This window comes from Hylobates moloch, unplaced genomic scaffold, assembly GCF_009828535.3.
Source record: "Hylobates moloch isolate HMO894 unplaced genomic scaffold, HMol_V3 SCAFFOLD_11, whole genome shotgun sequence".
Taxonomy (NCBI): Eukaryota; Metazoa; Chordata; class Mammalia; order Primates; family Hylobatidae; genus Hylobates; species Hylobates moloch.
Genome location: NW_026652286.1, coordinates 28,724,757 through 28,738,674, shown reverse-complemented (window position 1 = coordinate 28,738,674; position 13,918 = coordinate 28,724,757). Strand labels below are relative to the sequence as shown.

Sequence of the window (13,918 nt, the reverse complement as noted above, 5' to 3'; positions counted from 1 at the left end):
CGGCCAACAAATATATGAAAAAAATCTCATCATCACTGGTCATTAGAGAAATGCAAATAAAAACCACAATGAGATACCATCTCACAAGAGTCAGAATGGTAATTATTAAAAAGTTAGGAGGCCAGGCGTGGTGGCTCAAGCCTGTAATCCTAGCACTTTGGGAGGCTGAGCGGGTGGATCATGAGGTCAGGAGATCTAGACCATCCTGGCTAACATGGTGAAACCCTGTCTCTACTAAAAATACAAAAAATTAGCCAAAAAAAAAAAAGTTAGGAAAGAACAGATGCTGATGAGGCTGGAGAAACAGGAAAGCTTTTATACTGTAGGTAGGAGTGTAAATTAGTTCAACCATTGTGGAAGACAGTGAGAAGATTTCTCAAGGATGTAGAACCAGAAATATCATTTGGCCCAGCAATCCCATTACTGGGTATATACCCAAAGGATTATAAATCATTCTAGTATAAAGACACATGCACATGTATGTTTATTGCAGCACTATTTACAATAGCAAAGACTTGGAACCAACCCAAATGCCTATCAATGATAGACTGGATGAAGAAAATGTAGCACATATACACTATGGAATACTATGCAGTCATAAAGAAGAATGAGTTCATGTCCTTAGCAGGGACATGGATGAAGCTGGAGGCCATTATTTTCAGCAAACTAACACAGGAACAGAAAACCAGCAACACACGTTCTCACTCATAATTGGGAGTTGAAAAATGAGAACCGTTGAACACAGGGAGGGTAACATTACACACCACGTCCTGTTGGGTGGTGGGGATCAAGGGGAGGGAGATCATTATGACATATACCTAATGCATGCAGGGCTTAAAACCTAGATGATGGGTTGATAGGTGCAGCAAACCACCATGGCAGATGTATACCTATGTTAGAAACCTGCAGATTATGCACATGTATCCCAGAACTTAAAATGAAATAAAAAAGTTTGTACACATATGTGTATAGCTGCTTTATTTATAAATGCCACGTTAGAAAAAACAGCAATGTCTTTCCACTTGTGAATAGTGAAACAAAGCATAGTACATCCATACAATTGAACACTACTCAGTAGTATAAGAAAGTCAGCAATAAGCTATTGATAGCTGGAAAATGTTGGGTGGATTTTGAGGACATTATGCTGAATAAAAAAAGCCAAAGTCAAAAGATTAGATACTGTATGATTCCATTTATATAACACTTTTGAAATGATGAAATTACAGACATGAATAATAGATCAGTGATTAGAGGGATTTGGAAAGAAGCACACTGTGTGTGTGACAGTAGGAGAAGCCCAGGGGAATTCTTCTATGGTAAAGAAACACTTCTATATTCAATGTGATTGTGTTTATGAATCTACACCCGTGACAAAATGTTATGGAATGAAACATAGAGGAATATCTCACTCCAAAAATGAGTGCATGCAAACACTGGTAAGATTTGGTAAGATTGTGCTATAGCTATTTGGAGAAGCCTGATAAAATTTGCAGTGTAGATAATTAGGTGGTATCAATGTCGATTTCCTGGTTTTGACAATATATTTATTTAACTTGTAAGTATTGCTGTAGGTCAGGTGATGGGCATACAGGAACTCTCTGTACTGCTTTCATAACTTCTTCGTAGTCTACAATTAATTCACAGTAAAAACTTAAAAACCACCTGAAAGGCCATTTCATTGTATGGACTTGTCTCTATGGATATTGAAGTCACCAAAAATGAGGACATGGGGTATGCTGGAAGGAAGTTTGTAAACCAGGCACATAGGCTAGAAGATAATGTAGTAAGCATTAACAGACACCTTCCACAAAGTTAAGCACATATTAACTTGTTATCATATTTGTTTCCAATAACTCTTAAAATGAATACATACACTGTTACAGATACAACTTAAGTCTGAGTCATGCATCTCTACTCTCAGCAATAATTGTACATGTCTTTGTTAATAAGGCAAGGGTGACTGCATACCTGGAATGGAAATGACAATTGTCTTCAACTTCAGAATGTCTGAGGTTGATATGTAATATTCTCTCACATGTGTACCAAGATGTTAAAACAGGAGTATTAAACCAAATGTCAAGACACTATAGATATTATGTTACAAAGAGATGCTAGGTGACACAGAATTTGAATAGGAATTTTTGATTATCCATATCAAGCTATGCAGAATTTAGGTTTGAATTTTTATGTGACAATTACAATGTTGATTTAATTCACAGATTAACTGTCTCCCTTACTCCCAATGTGGGCCTTTTGCAGGTAAAAATGCTGCTACAGAGAAGGGCCTGCATTCCATTGCTTCTCTCTTCTCCCCTAACCCCCACATTTATTTTTGGTTTTTTATCCATGCCTTCTGGCCCTGGAGGTCTGGATATATCACTGTGAGGAGGGTAAGGAGAGCAGGGCATTGATTTTGGTTTGTCCTGTTGGCCTGACCTGCCTGGCCCTCTCTGGGCTTACATTATTATAGAGCTCACTCCTATGAATATCACAAAACTAACAGCAAGCTCTATCACTTCAAGGCCACAAAAGATAATGCTCATTATTTAGAGCATTCCAGCCTTGTGATTCTATTTAAGAGGGATCTTGCCACCATGACCAAATACATGATGTGGCACAAGGAATAAAACTCATGTATGAATTATTCGCCATTCCCTAAAAAACTCTATGCTTTTATTAACAGTGCCACTGTAAATTATCTTTTCTCCCATTTCCATCTGTTAGATCCTATTTACCTCTCTTTGCCCAATACAAAAATCTACGTGACTGGCAAAATTTACAGAGGGTATAATTATAATAATAATGCTGAGTCAATTGTAGTCATCAGTTAAAATTCTACCTATTACACGAAGCCTTCCATGATCCACTCACTTCTATATACACACTCAGGAATGAGATCTGCTCTGTCTCTGCTCTCCTTCCTTGTGTTTGCATCCTGCAAAGCTCCAGAACAATTGGACCAATATGATGGGCGTGAGCATTGAGATTTCTTTTTCTATACTCTGCTGTCACTGCTAGATAATAGAAAACACATGCCATCTATATCTATATCCAGCATTGATACATTGACAATAATGGTGCTCAACTGATACCACACAGTCATACAGAGCAAGCATCTCAGCAGACTTTTCAGACTCTGGGTCACCGCCTCATAGTTGAGAAGAACATTCGCTTACTGTGATTACAGTCACTGTGTAGAGACGTAAATTTCTCAGGCTGTCAGGATCATAAGAATAGTTATCTTCAGTCCATGGTTATGGTAAAATCACACCTTACCCACATATTCTGAAAAGGGATATATAAGCACAAATGCACAAATGACACAGTTTCAGGCTGGGGCAATCCCATAACCTCACTTCTGCTTGATTTGCCGCGAATGAGCATCTGACCCATCTTGGCCATGCAGTCAGCTTGAGAATCCCAAATTCCTGAAACCAGGTCCAGTGTTCTTCCCATTCTGGCACTTGCATATCCTGCTTCCCTATATATCTTAGGATTTCTAGATATTAGTTGGGTTTGCCTGGTGGCAAGGGCTTCTTCTGCTGGAACACAGGGTAATGGTAGTAGGTAGTCCTGCAATGCCTGTGACCTAAGCACCTGCAGGGTCTCTAGAAAATGCTTTCAGGAATTGTGCATTTGTGTGATGTTAGACTATAGACTGAGCGCTGTTGTAACATTTAGCCTATTAATCTTATAATGTCATCAGTTATAGAACTGTTGCTGAGATTGTTGTCTTGCATGAGCAGTCATCTGGTGCACATTCTCTCATTTGTTGGAATCATATTGTCCTGCTTCATCTGGGTGCTTGGATGTGGCATTCCTCTTCAGGATGGCAGCAAGACAACTGGGAATTTTTAGATACCTTCTCCTCTGAGCACCCTTAAGCCACAAACACAATGCTTGGATAGCATGTGTCACATTGGGAGGCAGTCTTTCCTGCACTAGTGTCCTTCCTTCACAGGCTGTGAGCTCTGTGAATGTGGGTATGTTTACTTTGACTCCCAAGTGTCCAGCATGCAAGCCAGAGAGTAGAAGGTGCTCAGTATATATTTATACAACAAACAGTAGAAAAAGTGAGAGATATTGCTGTGAAAAGCCCACTTAATGATATATTCAGGAATGTAAGTAGATAGATTAATTGAAAATGTCTGTTAATCAGTATTTATAAAAAAGGATACATTTGTAACATGAGTATTTCAATTTTACCTAGAATTAATTCACTATAATAGAACTAGGCTGTAGAACAATCCTTTGTGTAGTGTTCAGCAAATAGAATTCTACTCTGTCTGACTGAAAGCGTATCTATCAATCATTGTCTATGTTTTGCAGTTTGGATTAGTTTATGTGTAGATCTTAGCATCAGATACACAGCATTCTGTCCTAGCAAATCGTTCTATATTTCTCATTTTTGTTTAATCTTATAGAGTTGAAAGACTCACACCTACTAAACTAACAATAATTTTGGAACCTGCTTTTATTTTCCATTTGAGCATTCACATTAGTTTTTATGGAAACTGCGATTTTTCTTTCATACTCTTTTTTCATTGATCTGTGCTGTATTTTGATAAATTAGGTAACTACACTGAGAAGTTTAATTGGCAAAAGCAGGACAGGAAGCAGATCCAATTGGTTCTTGCGAGTGTGATGACTCAGTGCTCTTGTGCCCAGGTGTACTAGAGCATCAGTGAATGGCCACGAAGGCTCAGCATTTGCTCGGCATCAATCAATATATTTTCTTCATGAAGTGAAAAGGATTGGTTATAGACATAGAACGTATTAGTGAGAGACTCATTTAAAAGCTGTTGCTTTTATGTAGAATTAGCGCAGTGCCTGATGAATTAGAATTCAATGTTTGTTGAATTCATACCTAAAATATAGTTATAAATGGCAGCTCCCAAAAGTGCCCACAGACTTTCATGTATTTTCTCACTTTCTGGAGAACACTCCTGGATGTTCTGCATGCTCCTTCTTGATATGAAACTAAGTGGAAATGATATCATTGACCTTTGAACGAAGGCAGCTCATGAGCAGACTCCCGCATCCCCTCCATTCTTCTTCCCAAAGGCAGTGAACAGACCTGCTTCCTCCAACCTGTAGGAAACCCTCCCCTACAGCCATGTCCTCCTACAGCATTTGGAAATTGAGGGTGGACAGATGGGATTCAGCATCAGCAGAGCGCTGGGCCTGGAAGAGCAATGGATCTGGACTGAGGGGACCTGAGTTCAACATTGTGAATAGTGTGATAAGAGCCACTGATAAATTTGGTTGGACAAATTGAAAACTATATACCTCTTTATTGCATTCATAGCTACTTTGTACTGTCTCCTGCATACTCAAATTGCACTTGTCAGCTCCCCTCAGTGAGGGCCAATCTGAGGGGCAGCCTCACTGTCTGTGAGCAGGACAGAGCCTGCTGTGATGTCACATCTTCTCTTGGTGGTCTCTTCTGTCTGCTTGAGTTATCTATAGAAGGGATAACCACTGGTGGAGAATAGTCCTGAATTTTGTACTGATCCCATTTCTATAATTAACTGTTTTTAATTGTGTTAAAATATACATAACATACACTTTCTAACTATAATGATTTAAAGTGTACAATTCAGTGTCATTAAGTACATTCAAAATAAGTTGTAACCATTACCACTGTCAGTTTTAAGAACTTGGCATTATTCCACACAGAAAGTCTGTGCTCATTCAATAATGGCTACACATTCTCTCCATCATCTAGCACCAGGATCCTTCTAATTTATTTTCTGTATTCACAAATTTCCTGGTTTCGATACCTCGTAAAATTTGAACTTACAATATCGTTCTTTGGTCTGGCTTATTTCCCTTAGCACAGTGTTTCCAGGTTCATCTATGTCACAACATGTATTAGAATCTATACCAACTGTAAGTTATTATCCAGAAACTATAATTGACATTAGCATGGAAAGGTCAGATGTTTTCAGTTTTGCTTCTCTTGTTAACAGCCATAAAACTAACTGAAAGTTACACCCAGAACAATTTGTACAAAACCTGGAAAAATGAAGAATTCTACAACTAAAAGTATCTGTAAGTAAATAACAAATGGTTTTCAAGATAATTTACACTTTGAAACTAATATTGAGGTTTTCAGTGGCCTAAATGGAACTGGTGGGGCATATTTATTAGCTCCTCACTGGTCTATTAGTCCAGGAAGAGCTAAATAAAAACTTACCAGTTCTCAAAGTCTTAAAGGGAAGGGGCATCGTTGTCTTTACTAGAAACCAAGGCCACGTGTCACCATGCTGTGGACAATTACAGCAGAGGACTTTTCATAAAACCAATTTTCTAGACTGTTTTTATGAAGAGAGAGTTTGTCTCTAAGTACATTATTTTGCTCTGTATATGAGAATTCAATGGAACATAGAGATAGCAGAACTCATTTATTAAGAATCGAGCTTCTAACTGTGGTAATGCCTCCAGTCATAGAAGGGAACATGATTTTCAGGGGAATATAGTCTGAGAGATTAATAAGGAATCTTCCCTTTTGATATAATCAGGTAGGAAACAAGTATAAAGAAGAGTTTTAAGGTTTTGGTTAGGAACTCCTTTCAATACCAGGTAATTGCAGAAAAAGTGTTCAGCAAGAAAGATTCAATATAACAGGAAAAATAGATTGGCAATATCAAGGAGAATCTAAACATTGTATTATCAGACTAATGCTTTCTATGGTTGACAACTGCAACTGTCAGGATGGATAAAAATCCATTTGAAGACCTTGAGGAACCCCTGAGACATTCCTGAGGTGCAACGCTAAGAAAAACACATGCAATTGTCAAGGGTGGCAGGGCAGCGTTGCTCTCAAAGTCCAGTCTGACAGGACAGAGGCTCTTCCTCACGGCCCGAATCTGCTTCCCGACAGCTCCAGGGTTTCCTCAGGAAGCCGCTGTCCACCTTCATCCACCTCAGGCATGTACTGCAGAGCCCTCTGGAGAACCAGCTTCAGGTTCTGCCTATTTTGACGCTGCCTAAAGGAGCCCATGAAGAAGTAAATGATGGGGTTGGCCGTTAAGAGAGGAAAGGAAAATGGAAACTAGATGAACGTGACAATACAAGACTTCCAAATCCACGTGGTTCCATGAAAATAGGAAAAACTGAATGCCAAAGGGCAGGCCACAGAGGCGGAAGACCAGCACTGTGAGCACGATGGTCACATACAGCCTGGGCAGTGGCATCTTCCGGGACTCACAAAGGATCCTGATCAGCAGGACCAGGCTGGACCCACGGAGAACCACACATAAAAAAATCAGCCACACGACTGTGATGAAATCTGATGTTTAACACCAAACAGAATCAGCATCACTAAACAGGAAGTCACAGAACATCCACTCCAGGATGCTCCGCAGCAGGGACAGGGCCCACAGCATGACACACACGACCGCTGACAGGTGTGTGGGGCGGCGGCAGCGCTACCAGATGGGCCACAGGACAGACAGGCAGCGCTCTGTGCTGATGGCGCTTAGAAAGCTCAGGCCTGCAAGATAGGAAAACATCATGACAGGGCTGAGGATTTTGAAGATGGGATGGAGGATATTGATGAGGCTTAACGGAAAATGTATAATGTGGCCTCTGAGAAAGAGGAAGTCGGCCATGGACAGGTTGAAGATGTAGATGGAGAAGGCATTCCTGTGCATGCGGAAGCCCAGGAGCCAGAGCACGACTGCATTTCCTGTCATCCCGACAAGGGAAATGATGCACGTCAGCCCTGTGAGGCTCAGGGTCTGCTTGTAGCAAGGAGTCTCCTCACATCCATTGATTGGTGTCAGTTCTGTACCCAAGGCTGGGATGGTTGGATCCAGGCTCAGAAACCGTAGTCTGATGTCCCTGGGAACATAAACCAGGTGTGATCACCGGCTGTATCATCTCTGATTCTCCACACCACCCTGCCATGTGGGATTTACTGTCCTCATTTTAAGAGGAGATATCAGAGACATGCAGAGAATAAGTCACCTATCAAAAGGTGGGGGTCCTCAAATCCAGTTTGAAATCCAGTTCTTGCTGACTTTAAAGCCTGACCCTCTCTCTATTGCCACACAAGTTCTATACTGACATGGGAATAGCATTATGGTCAAAACACCCCCACTCAAATGGCCAGGGCTGTGGACCCGATCATTGCTTTATCCTCGGCCTGAAATTTTCTCTCAGGTGGAGGAATTCAGATACACAAAGAGGTGATTGTGACAACTTCATGACCAGGACTGGTCATCGATGGACAGGAAAGAAGACCATGCATTATGAACCAGAGGAAAACGTGACCTTCGCTAGGGTAAGTGTGAAAATGGCTGGGCCTGGTGGGTGAGAAATAACTCAGTGTGTCAGTCATTGCAGACAGGACCACATTTTACATTTTATACTCCCAGTGCCTATTTCCATGAGCAGCACACTGTGCTCTTCATAAATATTCATTCAATGAAGGAATGCATGCATGAGGAATCTAATGGTAATGGTAGATTTTGGTGAAATGGAAAACAAAAATGAAAGCACAATATAAGGCATTAGAACACACATGTTTAATTAGGTACAGAAAATTTCATTCATCAGAATTCTATTTGTGGCAGCTCTATCTGTGTTAAAAAAGAATTACTGATGTGTGCCCCAAACTTGAAATTGACCACTGATGTGCCTTTGAAATGAGGACTCACTGTGGCTTTGCTGAACACCTAGAAGCATTTTTGTACAGAATATTTGTGTAGGTTGTGGGTCTGAGCTGAAATGCTCAGCAATAGAGCAGAGGAAAGAGTGAGGGTGAGGTCTGAGTGCCACTGAAGCAGGTAATTGAAGTGTGGGAATATGTATGGAGGACTACTAAGTGTTCTGCTGGGTGTACACAATGTAAACCTGTTTCATTCTCTCTTTCAGAAGATCTTTGGTTCATTTATTTGTTGATGTAAACATTTGTATGAGAGAAGTGCATGAGGGGAAATAGGAAATACATAGGGCTTGGAGTATAAAGAGAGATAATCATGCAGATTTCAGCTGGAGAATGAGGACTGGGTCTAATCTGGGAGAATAACAGCAGCTGATGGAGAGTTTTTAAGATATGAAGAGCCTAGGAGGTAAGAATGAGTGTTATTCCCATATGGACAATAATACATTGGAACACAAAAAGAGTGAATTATTCATTCTGGGACTTATATAGTATGATTTGAGCCCAGCAGGGCTGACTAACAATCCAGTCTTGGAGCAGCCCTTTACACCCAGCACCACTCTGTGTCGATTATACATGTTAGAGCGGGTAAAGCAGAGGAGTGATTCTTAAGATTAAATCCAAGTTGGCAGGCAAAATTGTGGGTTGAAAAAAAAATAATAACATAAACTAATTTCAGACAGAGAAGGAGAAGCAAATCAAGGAGGGAACAATTCAGAGGAGAGTGAAGGCATTTAGGAATAAATTCAGGTGTTTCTTTTTGCCTATCAGAGGCCACCTTTGCTCTGGAATCCCAAGAATGCACATGGGCAGAAACTCTTCAGGTGGAAAGGAGACACACCCTCCTTTGGGAGTAGAGAGGAGCATCAGGAGTGAGTGCATCCATCATGAGCTCTCTTAGAGAGACAAGCTGCCACCACCCTAACTGACCGGAAAAGGAAATGGGAGGAAAAGGAGAACTTCTGTAATCCACACTCAGGGCACTAAACACTTTGTCCATCTATATTTATGGTTTGATATGTTTGTCTTTCTTATGAAACTTGAAGCTCCATTAAGGAGTAAGTCATGCCTGTCCTTTTCACTGTGGTATCACCAACATTTAGCATGTCTTCCTTAAAGACCATCTGCGGTATTATCCTCATATAACATAAGACGAAGCCATGGCCTAGACTATTAAAGTGTTTTCCTGTGATCGCAACATGAGGAGCAGGTCCAGTACCCGCCCCTGGTCCCTGGAGCCCTGCATGAAACTTCTGTACTGTTCTCTGCCACATCGTTCATCATTTCAGAGGAGCTCCTGAAAAAATCTTGGTGTGAGCACAGAATCAGAGACAGTGAGGGGCTGAAGGGACTGCTAGGTTGCTCCAATATTGATTTTCCTCTTTGGTCACATAACAATTCTCTGAGTCTAAAGGCAGCACGAGGACCCACATTCCAGTTTTCCTTGATGCTGGGTGCCATCGTATGACCAGGTGCTGTTCAGCGAAAGGTGCACAAAAGTGAAGTAAGCAAGTTCTGGCTCATAGAATCAATCAAAAGAGCAAAGCCCCTCCTTTCCTTCATCTTTTTTCATCACGCTGGAATGCTGATGTGGCTGTGAACCATGTAGGATCACAAGGATGAGGGCACCTCCCTGGGAACTGGGGAGTTGTAGTTTTGGAATTCTGATGTATGCTGCCTTGGAGTTTCCAGCTCAGATCTCACAGATGGTCATCTCTGGGCATTCACTGGTGCTTGCTGCGGAACCCCAGCACACACCAAAATATGCAGATACTCAATTTCCTTATATAAAAAGATGCGATATTTGTACACACCCTATGCTCTTTCTCCCAGATACATTAAATCATTTCCAAGTAATTTAGAATAACTGACAAAATACAACTGCCATGTAAATTCTTGTTTTACTATACTTTTTTTTGGAAGTAATGACAAGGAAAAACAAGTTTGTACTTGTTCAGTACATACACACCTCGGCCACACACTTATTTTTAAAATAGTTTCCACCTGTGGTTTGTTGAATCTGCAGATTCAGAACCTAGAGACCCAGAGGCACAATTGTACCTTCTTTTTTAAGATATTTCTACTTCATTCTTTATTAGAGCCACCAAACTTATATTCTAAACCAAAGAAATATGTTTCCTCTTTTTTAAATTATATTTTATTTTCTATGCATTTTTGATGAATGCAAACATTTCTGCATAGAAGTGACACTAGAGAAAGACATGCCAAACATTAAAGTAGTCTGATAGAGCTAAAACGAGAAAGAAATGAATCACCTTTAGACAGAGAATGCCCAGTAATTAGGATACAAGAAGGTGAGAGTGATAGTCTCATTTGCTACGAGGTTTTGCTTTCCATTCTTCTCTATCCTGTTTGACAACCCATGAGAGTGGCTTTTATGTCCCACATCAGTGGGATTCATTTTAATTCTAGCTTCTGGTGGAATTGTGACACTGGGACACACCAGTAGGAGACTGGAGGACAGCAGGAGAGCAACTTCGGATTTCCACCTCCTGGCTTTCTGCCTGCGTATTAGTTCATTCTCACATTGCTATAAAGAAATACCTGAGACTGGCAAGTTTATGAAGAAACCAGGTTTAATTGGCTCATTGCTCTATAAGCTATACAGGAAGCATAGCAGCTTCTGCTTCTGGGGAGGCCACAGGAAGCTTCCAATCATGGTGAAAGGCCAAGGGAGAGAGAGGCATCTCACACGGTGAGAGCAAGAGAAATACAGAGAGAGAGGGAGGCGCTACATGCTTTTAAACAACTAGATTTCATGAGAACTCACTCACTATCACTACAGCAATACCAAAGGGGGATGGTGTTTATACCATTCATGTGAAACTGTCCCCACAATCTAATCACCTCCCACCAGGCCCTCCCTCCAATATTGGGAGTTACAATCAACATGAGATTTGGTTGGGGACACATATCCAAATCTTATCAGGCTGTGTGGCTGTGTGTTGGCTGTGTGTTGGCCGTGCAAGGTTTGTCCACCTGCCCACTGGTGCTCTCCCACCCCTATGGCTACAGCTATGGCTACGGTGACAATGGTAACTGCTCCTTCCCTGTCCCTTTCAGCCTAGGGGAGGACTTAGTGCTCCCCTATGTATTGCTGCTTAGGGTGCTGACCCATGCATTGTCTCTTTCCCTTAACCTTGCATATCTTTGTAAATACTTCCCTCATGAAACACTCCTCAGTCATTTCAGTTGGGACCGTCTGTTTCTTCCTTGAACCTTTCCAGGCAGGCAAGGAAGAAAAATTTAGAAAACTAAGTAAAACAACAAAACCTGCTTCTACAGCAGTTCAACTCTGCGAAGCAATGCCTGCATGTCCTCTAGCTCCTTAAATGAATGTGAGAGGCAGCATTCTCTCCATGAGGGGCAGGTTCAGTGATTGGAATAAAAGAGGTGATATGGGGAGATAAATCAGAAGCAGGGATCCCAGTTGATCCTCGGACTGCCAACACAGTCTGAGTTGGCAGCACTCAGTTTCCAGAAGGAAACATCATGTCTCCTGTCTTTTCCTGAAATAAGCTCATGATCCCCTGCCTGTAGCACCTAGGTGGAAACACAGAAACATCTTATAGCAAAAGCCATAACTGACTATGGAAGAGGAGAGTTCTTGATACTTACCCTTATCTTTTTCTCTTTTGTCCAGAGGTGAAGCCTTCCCTTGTGCTAAAGGTGGAGGGCCTTTCTGGGATTCAGTGACTTCAGAGGACCCTTCTGTGTTGCTTAATTCGGAAGATGCATACAGGAGCTGGAGTCAAAGCTGGTGAGCAATCCAGGGTTATGAAGATGCTGGACAGACTTGTTATTGCCTGTATGAGGACTATGGACAAATCAGAGGCCAGAGGTATTTGAGACACAAACCCTACCTGAGATGATTCTTGGCCTCTGTCCCATATCCAATATATATAAGCCTCTCCTATCACATTCCATCTTGTTCAACTTCCTTGAAAAAACAGTGGCAGGTTTGAGAGAACTGACTTCCATTTTAAAAGAAGTTCTACTGTATATAAAATGCTATCAAACAGCATTGTATGCTACATTAAAATCTTTCATAAAAGGATGAGTCAATTGACATGGCAAACTTCACTGTTGTCTTGTTTTAAGATATTGGCATGGCCTGTCTTACCTTCAGCAGCCACCTCAGCAGCCATCAATATCAAGCAAGACCCTCCAGCAACAAAATGTTTGGCTTGATAAAGGTTCTGATGATGGTTACCATTTCCTAGTAAAAAAGGATTTTTTAAGTAATGCGTGTAGATTGCTTTAGACATAATGCCATTGTGCACTCAATAGACTACAATATAGTATAAGCATAATTTGTACATGTACTGGGACACCAAAATTCATGTGATTCACCTTATTGTAATATTTGCTGTATTACAGTGATGGAAGAAGATCTTCAATTTATGCCTATTATGCCTGTATCTTCAATGTATGCCTATTATGATAAAGGTTGTATATCAAAGTAGTGTGTAAAACAGGCACCATTCAATGAATGCAATTAGGGCAACTGAGTTGCAGTGAGAAATGAAATAAAGGTGGAAACATACTTTATATATGATTTGAGGATAAATCCAAATACACTACTTATAATTTTATGAAGAAAATACAATTACCTGGAGGAGCCATAGCCAAATAGTTTTTTTTTTTTTTTTTGAGACGGAGTCTCGCTCTGTCGCCCAGGCTAGAGTGCAGTGGCGCAATCTCGGCTCATTGCAAGCTCCACCTCCCGGGTTCACGCCATTCTCCTGCCTCAGCCTCTCTGAGTAGCTGGGACTACAGGTGCCCGCCACCATGCCCGGCTAATTTTTTGTATTTTTAGTAGAGACGGGGTTTCACCGTGGTCTTGATCTCCTGACCTCGGGATCCGCCCGCCTTGGCCTCCCAAAGTGCTGGGATTACAAGCATGAGCCACCGCGTCCGGCTAGCCAAATAGTTTTTAAATCAAAGTGGAAAAAGACTTTCAATTATAGGATACAATTCAGAAGACATTAAATAAAATATTAAAAAAGACAAAAAGAATGCCAGCTGATGGCCCACTTCTATAATCCCAGCACTTTGGGAGGCTGAGGTGAGTGGATCGCTTGAGCTCACAAGTTTGAGACCATCCTGGGCAACATGGTGAAAACCTGTCTCTACAAAAAATACAAAAACTAGCCAGGTGTGGTGGTGCATATCTGTAGTCCCAGCTACTTGGGACGTTGGGGTGGGAGGACGGCTTGAGCCCAG

General features: G+C 41.2%; 1 pseudogene; it reads right to left on the bottom strand.

Annotated features, from left to right (window-relative positions):
- Nucleotides 1-6,859: 6,859 nt before the first annotated feature.
- On the bottom strand, nucleotides 6,860-10,132 carry LOC116477236 (mas-related G-protein coupled receptor member X1-like; annotated as a pseudogene).
- Nucleotides 10,133-13,918: the final 3,786 nt, after the last annotated feature.